Source organism: Panthera onca, chromosome A1 (assembly GCF_046562875.1).
Source record: "Panthera onca isolate mPanOnc1 chromosome A1, mPanOnc1 haplotype 2, whole genome shotgun sequence".
NCBI classification, from domain to species: Eukaryota; Metazoa; Chordata; class Mammalia; order Carnivora; family Felidae; genus Panthera; species Panthera onca.
The window spans coordinates 150,244,187-150,252,561 of record NC_138339.1 but is presented as its reverse complement, the minus strand read 5'-3'; the positions used below and the strand labels follow the sequence as shown (position 1 = coordinate 150,252,561).

At 46.8% G+C, this 8,375-nt stretch overlaps 1 pseudogene; it reads left to right on the top strand.

The window, feature by feature from the left end:
- Window positions 1-3,140: 3,140 nt before the first annotated feature.
- On the top strand, window positions 3,141-5,185 carry LOC144617282 (60 kDa heat shock protein, mitochondrial pseudogene; annotated as a pseudogene).
- The last annotated feature ends 3,190 nt before the right edge of the window (window positions 5,186-8,375 follow it).

Below are 8,375 nucleotides of genomic sequence, written 5' to 3'. Positions count from 1 at the left end.
TGTGTTGATCATGTCATGGAGCATGCTGGACATGCACAGACTGTCTGTTCTGCCAAATGAGGGTAGCTCCATCCATTAGGGGCAGGGTACATGTGACTACACATTGTCACGAGAGTGTCGCCTGCCCAGCACCAAAGGCTCAGGGACAGCGGTGCTTGGTATCCTCTGGGATATCAGACCCTGCGAGCCCCGCATTGCCTCAGGAAAGGCTTGGAAACTCACCTGCACTCCAGGGACCTTGGTTGGTGTAGGGGACAGACACAGGGTCTCTGTGTGTGAACTGAGACCAAGTTAGGAAAGCAGCAATGGGAGAGGAATGACACTAAGGAGAGTCAAAGCTGTGCATTCAAATTGGCTTGCGGGAAACAAGGAAAGACACCATGATCTTGCTTTCCCCTTGTCCCACACAGGAGGCGGGATCCACCGTCAAACTCTTTCTTAGCCTACCCACAAGGAATTCTCCATGGGTACCTACACAACCTGGGTTTAGAGAGGGCCACATCATTCTGAAACCGTATTGAGAAGTGCCCAATGCAACACCTCTCTCACCAGCTCTAAAACACCACCAACACCCCAAGCTGAAAGAAGAGGATATTACTCTGAGACACTATCAGAATAATTTCCATGATGGGGCACCTGGGTGGCTCAGTCGGTTGGGCATCCCACTTCGGCTCAGGTCATGACCTCATGGCTCGTGAGTTCAAGCCCCGTGTCAGGTTCTGTGCTGATGTCTCGGAGCCTGGAGCCTACTTCGGATTCTGTGTCTCCCTCTCTCTGCCCCAACCCACTCGCACTCTGTCTCTGTCTCTCTCGAAAAATAAATAAACATTAAAAAAATTAAAAAAAGAAAAAAGTACTTTCCATGCAAACTATCTTTCAACAATAGGGCTCAGAGGTGACAATGGAGACACACATTGCCAGAGTTCTTCATTGCACATGATTTGGAGACACTAGAGAATGAAGCATCCAGCACAGTCTCCTATCAACCAGGTTGTATACAGAATAAGAAAGCCCTGTGGGCTTAGGCTAAGGGAGCACTCTGAAGGATTACACCTGGGAGCCCTGTCAGCACAAAGCCTGCCTTCTTTCTCAATGAGCCAGGGAATTCTGGTTTGGTCTATCCCTGCCATGTCTCCCATCAGTAGAGGGAGGCAGCAGTGTTTGAGCTGTAGGTATGGGGTTCTGAGGGCTCTTGCTCAGGAATCTGCAACAAGGACTTGGTTCCCTCATTCCTGGCAAGGGCTCTTCCAATGCTCACCTCCTCCTCATTCCTAGTTCCCACGTGCAAACCGTGTGCTTCTCAGAATAAACGCAACTCAGTCATCCAGGTCAGTGAGACAAGCTGGCTCCCATTAACCCTCCATAGCATAGCAGGTCAAGCACCAAGCACCCAGAGACTCAAGGCCTTCTTTTCTTTGACACAACAGAGCCTGATAGGTCTCACTGAGCACTGGAGCAGAGTGGGAGATTGCGGCCCACCCAGTTGTGCCAGCGGAGTGAGTGATAGCTCCATGGTGCCTAAGGGAGAAAAAAATATTACATTGTCAGACACACAGCAAGGGAAAGGAAATGGGCACCAGGTGGGCCAAATCTTGGCATTTATGGTGGGAATGGGGATCCACTTGGAAAGATGGCTTTCTTCATTTGCCCTCAGCCCAGAAGGAAGCCTGCTTTCTGCCTGTACTCGGGCCTAGAGTAAACAGATGTCCTCTGTCGGTCCCCTTCAAATCCCTGAGCTTGGAATGGCTGCATACTTCTGAAACCCAGTGAATTAATGAAGAAGTAGCCCTGTGGCAATGTCTCTTTCACAGTCACAAGGACTGGATCAGACTCCCAGGAGGAAGACAAAGGATAGACTCTTGAGACACTGATTCTGAACGGATTTCAGGAAGAGCCTTGTTTCTACAAGAGAGCAAACATGTGTCAAGGTGCATAAGGAGGTCCAGAGTTCTTCAGAGCTTGGAAAGGGAATTCTATGGATAAGGGAGTGCCCAGGACCAACTCCTCGCAACCTGGCTGGCTGTGAGAAGAAGCAACAACAGAGGGCTTAGGCGGAGGTGCCTTCTAGAGTCTCCTTCCAGGAACTCTGTTAGCAACAGCACTGCTTTCTTCTTGAGGACCTATACAACCCTGGGGCTTGGTTTGCTTTTGTTGCTTTTCCCGTCATTGAACAGAGGGAACAGTGACACTGTTGTAGCTTGGAGGTTCCCGGAGCTGTGGCTCTAAAGTGTGGGGAGGGGCATTGGTGCCTCTTCAGTACAAAGCTCTTTGTGTGCTGACCAGCTTCAGGAGCCTACTGCTCCTGTGTGAACTGCCTGCTTTTCAGAAGGAAGGCATCTCAATCAGGTAGATCAAGAGGTGAGCTGGCTTGCCTCCCCCCTGCCCCTGGCTACAAACAGCAAGCACCAAACTCCAGGATAGGAGGGCTATTCCCCTTTGCAATATCCAATGCTCACGGCTGTTAATGAGCACAGGACCGAGTGGGAAGCTGACACCTGTCCCTGAGCGCCTTCTTAGTGCAAGTCAGCTCCAAGGCTCATAAGAGTGAATGAAAGAGGCAGTCAGAAACACAGACACAAAGAGTGAGGATATGGCTGCAGCCAGAACCTAAGGGCATTCAATGTGTCCATCAAATGTGAATGCAATCATGTGGAATGGACATGTTTATCTTCATTTCCCTTGGGACCACCAAAGGGGCCAGCTTCTTGCTAATAAGTCTGGCCCAGCCTCCACACCAACAGCTATCTCCTGACCCCTTCCAAAGCCCGAGTGCTCTGGATGTCCATGTAGCCCTGAAACTAAAAGGTCAGGGACACTCTGGCTCCACTGGTCCCAAAGTCGCAAGGGCTGTCCCCATTGGACATCTGTAGCCGGATATAGTAGTCTGAAAGACTGTGTTTTTATGGATGCAAAGACGAACCTTGATGGATGAGAAAGCAACGTCATGAAAGTGGATGCACTGAGGGCCAGAGTTCTTCATGTTCCGAAGAACCTAACCAGCACAATGAATTCATAATGAGTCTTGGTCAGGAATCACAAGAACCTTTGGGACCTTTGGCTACAGGAGGTCTCCACAGGATGTCCTTTAGAGCCCTGTCAGCATGAAGCCCACAATCTCCCTTAAGAAACGGAAGGGGGGCCCTCACTCGCCTCCGACGGCCTGCCTCATCGTCCGCACGCCCTGCCGCTGCCCCGCAGAAATGCTTCGATTACCCGCAGTACTTCGCCAAATTAGGCCAGTGTCCAGGGCACTGGCTCCTCATCTTACTCGGGCCTATGCCAAAGATGTAAAATTTGGTGCAGATGCCCGAGCCTTAATGCTTCAAGGTGTAGACCTTTTAGCTGATGCTGTAGCTGTTACTATGGGGCCAAAGGGAAGAACAGTGATTATTGAACAGAGTTGGGGCAGTCCCAAAGTAACAAAAGACGGTGTGACTGTTGCAAAGTCAATTGATTTAAAAGATAAATATAAAAATATTGGCGCTAAACTTGTTCAAGACGTTGCCAATAACACAAACGAAGAGGCTGGAGATGGCACCACTACTGCTACTGTCCTGGCACGCTCTATTGCCAAGGAAGGCTTCGAGAAGATTAGCAAAGGTGCTAATCCAGTGGAAATCAGGAGAGGTGTGATGTTAGCTGTTGATGCTGTAATTGCTGAACTTAAGAAGCAGTCTAAACCTGTGACAACCCCTGAAGAAATTGCTCAGGTTGCTACCATTTCTGCAAATGGAGATAAAGAAATTGGCAACATCATTTCTGATGCAATGAAAAAGGTTGGAAGGAAAGGTGTCATCACAGTAAAGGATGGAAAAACACTAAATGATGAATTAGAAATTATTGAAGGCATGAAATTTGATCGAGGTTACATTTCTCCATACTTTATTAATACATCAAAAGGGCAGAAATGTGAATTCCAAGATGCCTATGTTCTGTTGAGTGAAAAGAAAATTTCTAGTGTCCAGTCCATTGTACCTGCTCTTGAAATTGCCAATGCTCACCGTAAGCCCTTGGTCATAATTGCTGGAGATGTTGATGGAGAAGCTCTGAGTACACTTGTTCTGAATAGGCTGAAAGTTGGTCTTCAGGTTGTAGCCATCAAAGCTCCAGGTTTTGGTGACAATAGAAAGAACCAGCTTAAAGATATGGCTATTGCTACTGGTGGTGCAGTGTTTGGAGAAGAAGGGTTGACTCTAAATCTTGAAGATGTTCAGCCTCATGACTTAGGAAAAGTTGGAGAAGTCATTGTGACCAAAGATGATGCCATGCTCTTAAAAGGAAAAGGTGACAAGGCTCAAATTGAAAAACGTATCCAAGAAATCATTGAACAGTTAGATATCACAACTAGTGAATATGAAAAGGAAAAACTGAATGAACGTCTGGCAAAACTCTCAGATGGAGTAGCTGTGCTGAAGGTTGGTGGCACAAGTGATGTTGAAGTGAATGAAAAAAAAGACAGAGTTACAGATGCCCTCAATGCTACCCGAGCTGCTGTTGAAGAAGGCATTGTTCTGGGAGGGGGTTGTGCCCTGCTTCGGTGCATTCCAGCCTTGGATTCAATAACTCCAGCTAATGAAGATCAAAAAATTGGTATAGAAATCATTAAGAGAACACTCAAAATTCCTGCAATGACCATTGCTAAGAATGCAGGTGTTGAAGGATCATTGATAGTTGAGAAAATTATGCAGAGTTCCTCAGAAGTTGGTTATGATGCTATGCTTGGAGATTTTGTGAATATGGTAGAAAAGGGAATCATTGATCCAACTAAGGTTGTAAGAACTGCTTTATTGGATGCTGCTGGAGTGGCCTCTCTGTTAACTACAGCAGAAGTTGTAGTCACCGAAATTCCTAAGGAAGAGAAGGACCCTGGAATGGGTGGAATGGGAGGAATGGGAGGTGGTATGGGAGGTGGCATGTTCTAATTCCTAGAATAGCGCTTTACCATTGTTAATGAACTGTGAGAGGAAGCTCAAGGCAGTGCTCCTCAAGAATAACTTCAGAGAAGTCAGTTGAAGGAAATGACTGAAGAAAAGGCTGGCTGATGTTTAAGAAAATCACTATAACCATCAGTTACTGGTTTCAGTTGACAACATATAATGGTTTACTGCTGTCATTGTCCATGCCTACAGATAATTTATTTTGTATTTTTGAATAAAAAGACATTTGTACATTCCTGATAACTGAATGCAAGAGCCATGTACCAATGTACTGCTTTCAACTTAAATCACTGAGGCATTTTTACTATTATTCTGTTAAAATCAGGATTTTAGTGCTTGCCATCACCAGATGAAAAGTTAAGAAGCAGCCTTTCTGTGGAGAGTAAGAATAATTGTGTACAAAGTAGAGAAATATCCAATTATGTGACAACCTTTGTGTAATAAAAATTTGTTTAAACTTAAAAAAAAACAAAAAACAAAAAAAAGAAATGGAAGGGGGGTGACGCCTGGATGGCTCAGTTGGTTGGGTAGCCAACTTCAGCTCAGGTCACGATCTTGTGGTTGGTGGGTTGGAGCGCCGCGTCAGGCTTTGTTCTGAATGCTTGCTCTGAGCCTGGAGCCTGCTTCGGGTTTTGTGTCCCCTTCCTTCTCTGCCCTCCCCCACTTGTGCTCTCTCACTCTGTCTCTCAAAAATAAATAAATGTACAACGTTTTCAAAAAGAAACTAGAGGGGAACTTTGGCTTCTGGTGTGCTTCTGCCCATCATATTAGTAGACAGGGGCAACGTTGGCTGTGATCTATGAAGAATGTGCTTCCATGTGATGATCAGATTGTGGGAAGGAGGCCTCGGTGCTCTATTTATTCATAGGCATTTTTGTGTGCTGATCACGTTTTGGGATCATGGTGCATATGCACAAACTGTTCTTTTGATTGAGGGTAGCTCCCTCCATTAGGGGCATGGGTCCATGTGGCTACCCATTTGCATGATACTGTAGCCTGCCCACCAAAAGAGGCTCAGGGATGGGGGGGGGGGAGCAGCAGTCCTCTAGGACATCACTTCAGGGAGCTCTGTATTAGGTCAGGAAAATCTTGGAAACTCACCCCTAAACTGGGGACCTCTGTTGGTGTAGGTGCCAGGCAAAGGGTAGGGTAACGGTATGTGAACTGAGACCAAATTTGGAAAGCAGCAATGGGAGAGAGATTACTACAAGGTGAACCAAGGCTATGCATTCAAGTTGTTATGTGGGAAGAAAGAGTCCATGACCTTCCCTTCCCCTTGCTCCACATAGGAGATGGGTCCACCCCCAACCACGGGCTTTGACTACTCAGGATAATTCTTCCTGGGCACGTTCTAACCTAGTGATTGATACAAGCTGTTAGTTGAATGTTAGTTTCCCCAAAGTGAAGTCTGACAGAGTTGAGTACATGGAACTTGACGCATAGTCCCCGCACAGGTTTTCAAGCCCTTGGAACTGAATGAAACTAGGTGTTAGCTAAAAGATGGTGTCCTCAGAATGTGCTTTCACATGGGTGACTATACGGCACCTACCTTGCAGGCCCCGCACAGTTGTCAGACAGCTCTCTTTTAGTGCAGCAAGATATTAGGAGAAAGACCGTTTCGCCACACAGTGTTTCACATGATGGAGTGTAAGGGCACTTTCTATGCAAGCCACCGTAGGTTCGCAAACACTTGGACCTGAGTGAAACGAGATGCTAGCTGAAAGATGGTTTCTCCACAGGGTGGAGGGTCACTTTCCACGTCGTTCTCAGCATAGGATTTCAACAATGCCAACCTGGTGATACAAGATGTTCCTGGAAAGATGGTTTCCCCAAATGTGCAGCTTCACAAAGGTGAGTGTATGGCACTTTCAATATAGGCCTCCCATCACTGTTCCACCTCTTCTCACTTAGGGAAAGGAGATGTTAGCTGAAAGGTGATTCCTCCCCCCCAACGCCCCCCACGGTTTTGTTTCACACAGTCGAGGGCAGAGCACTTGCCGTGTACGTCTGCACATGCTTTCAAACTCTTGCAACTTAGTCAAACAAGATGTCAGCTGAGAGATGGTTTCTCTGCAGGATTCTTTCAGAGTATCGAGTACATGTCACTTTCCACATCGTGCCCCGCATAGGTTTTCAAACGCTTCTAACTTAGCGATACAAGATGTCAGTTGAAGGACGGTTTCCCCGAAGGGCAAACCTTTGACAGAGTTGAGTGACACGTGCCACATAAAGCCCCCACAGGCTTTACATGCTTCTTACCTGGTGAAACCCAATGTAGTTGAAAGACGGTTTCCCCAACAGTGTTGTTTCACAGCGTTGAGGGTCTAGGCCCCACATGGGATTGCAAACACTTCCAAGTTAATGGAACCAGAGGTGAGTGGAAAGCGTTTCTCCAAAGTGCAGTTTGCCCGAGTCGAGTATATGGCACCTTCCACTTAGGCCCCATGATAGGCGTTTGTTCAAACACTGGTCTAACTTAGTGATACAAGATGTTCCTTCACAGAGCCGAGTTTGTGGCACTGACCTTACATGTGGGCGCCGCATAGGTTTTCAAACAGTTCTCCCTCAGTAAGCCAAGATGTTAGTTGCAAGATGGCTTCTCCACAGGACTTTCTCACAACGCCGAGTAAATGTCACTTGCCCCTTCTTTGCCCGCAGAGGATTTCTGGCAAATCTAACTTAGTGATACGGGATGTTATTTGAAAGGTGGTTTCCCCAAAGTGCCTCTTGACAGAGTCACGTATATGGCACCTTCATCATAGGCCCCGAATGGGTTTTCAGACACCTCTGCCCAGTGAAACGTGATGTCAGTCCACAGTATTCTCTCCCACTGTTGAGTATATGTCACTTTCCCTCTGGCTCCCCACAGAGGGTTTCAAACACTTCTACGTTAGTGATGCAAGCTGTTAGCCAGAAGATGGCTCCTGCAATGTGCAGTGTGACAGTGCTCTGTATATATATATATATATATATATATATATATATATATATATATATACATATAGCACGTTGTGCTTAGGCCCCGACGGGTTTCTCAAACACTTCTAACTTAGTGAAACCACGTGTTAGTTGAAACGGTCTCCCCACAGTGTTGTTTCACAGAGTTGAGTATATGGCACTTTCGCTGTAGGCCCCGCACGAATGGTTTGCAGCCACAGGTAACATAGTGAAGTAAGCTGTTAGTTGAAGGACGGCTTCTCCGCCCTCCCCCCTCCCCACACACATACCCCAGGTGTTGTTTGACAGAGTGGGGTGTCTCATACTTTTGGTGTGAGCTCCGCATAGCTTTTCAAACACGTCTAACAAGGGAACCCAGATGCTATTTGAAGGATGGTTTCACCACAGTGTTGTTTTACAGAGTTGAGCACATGGCACTTTCTGTGTAGGAAGTCCCTCATTTCTGAAACTCTTCTCAGTGAGGGAAACAAGAGGTGTGTT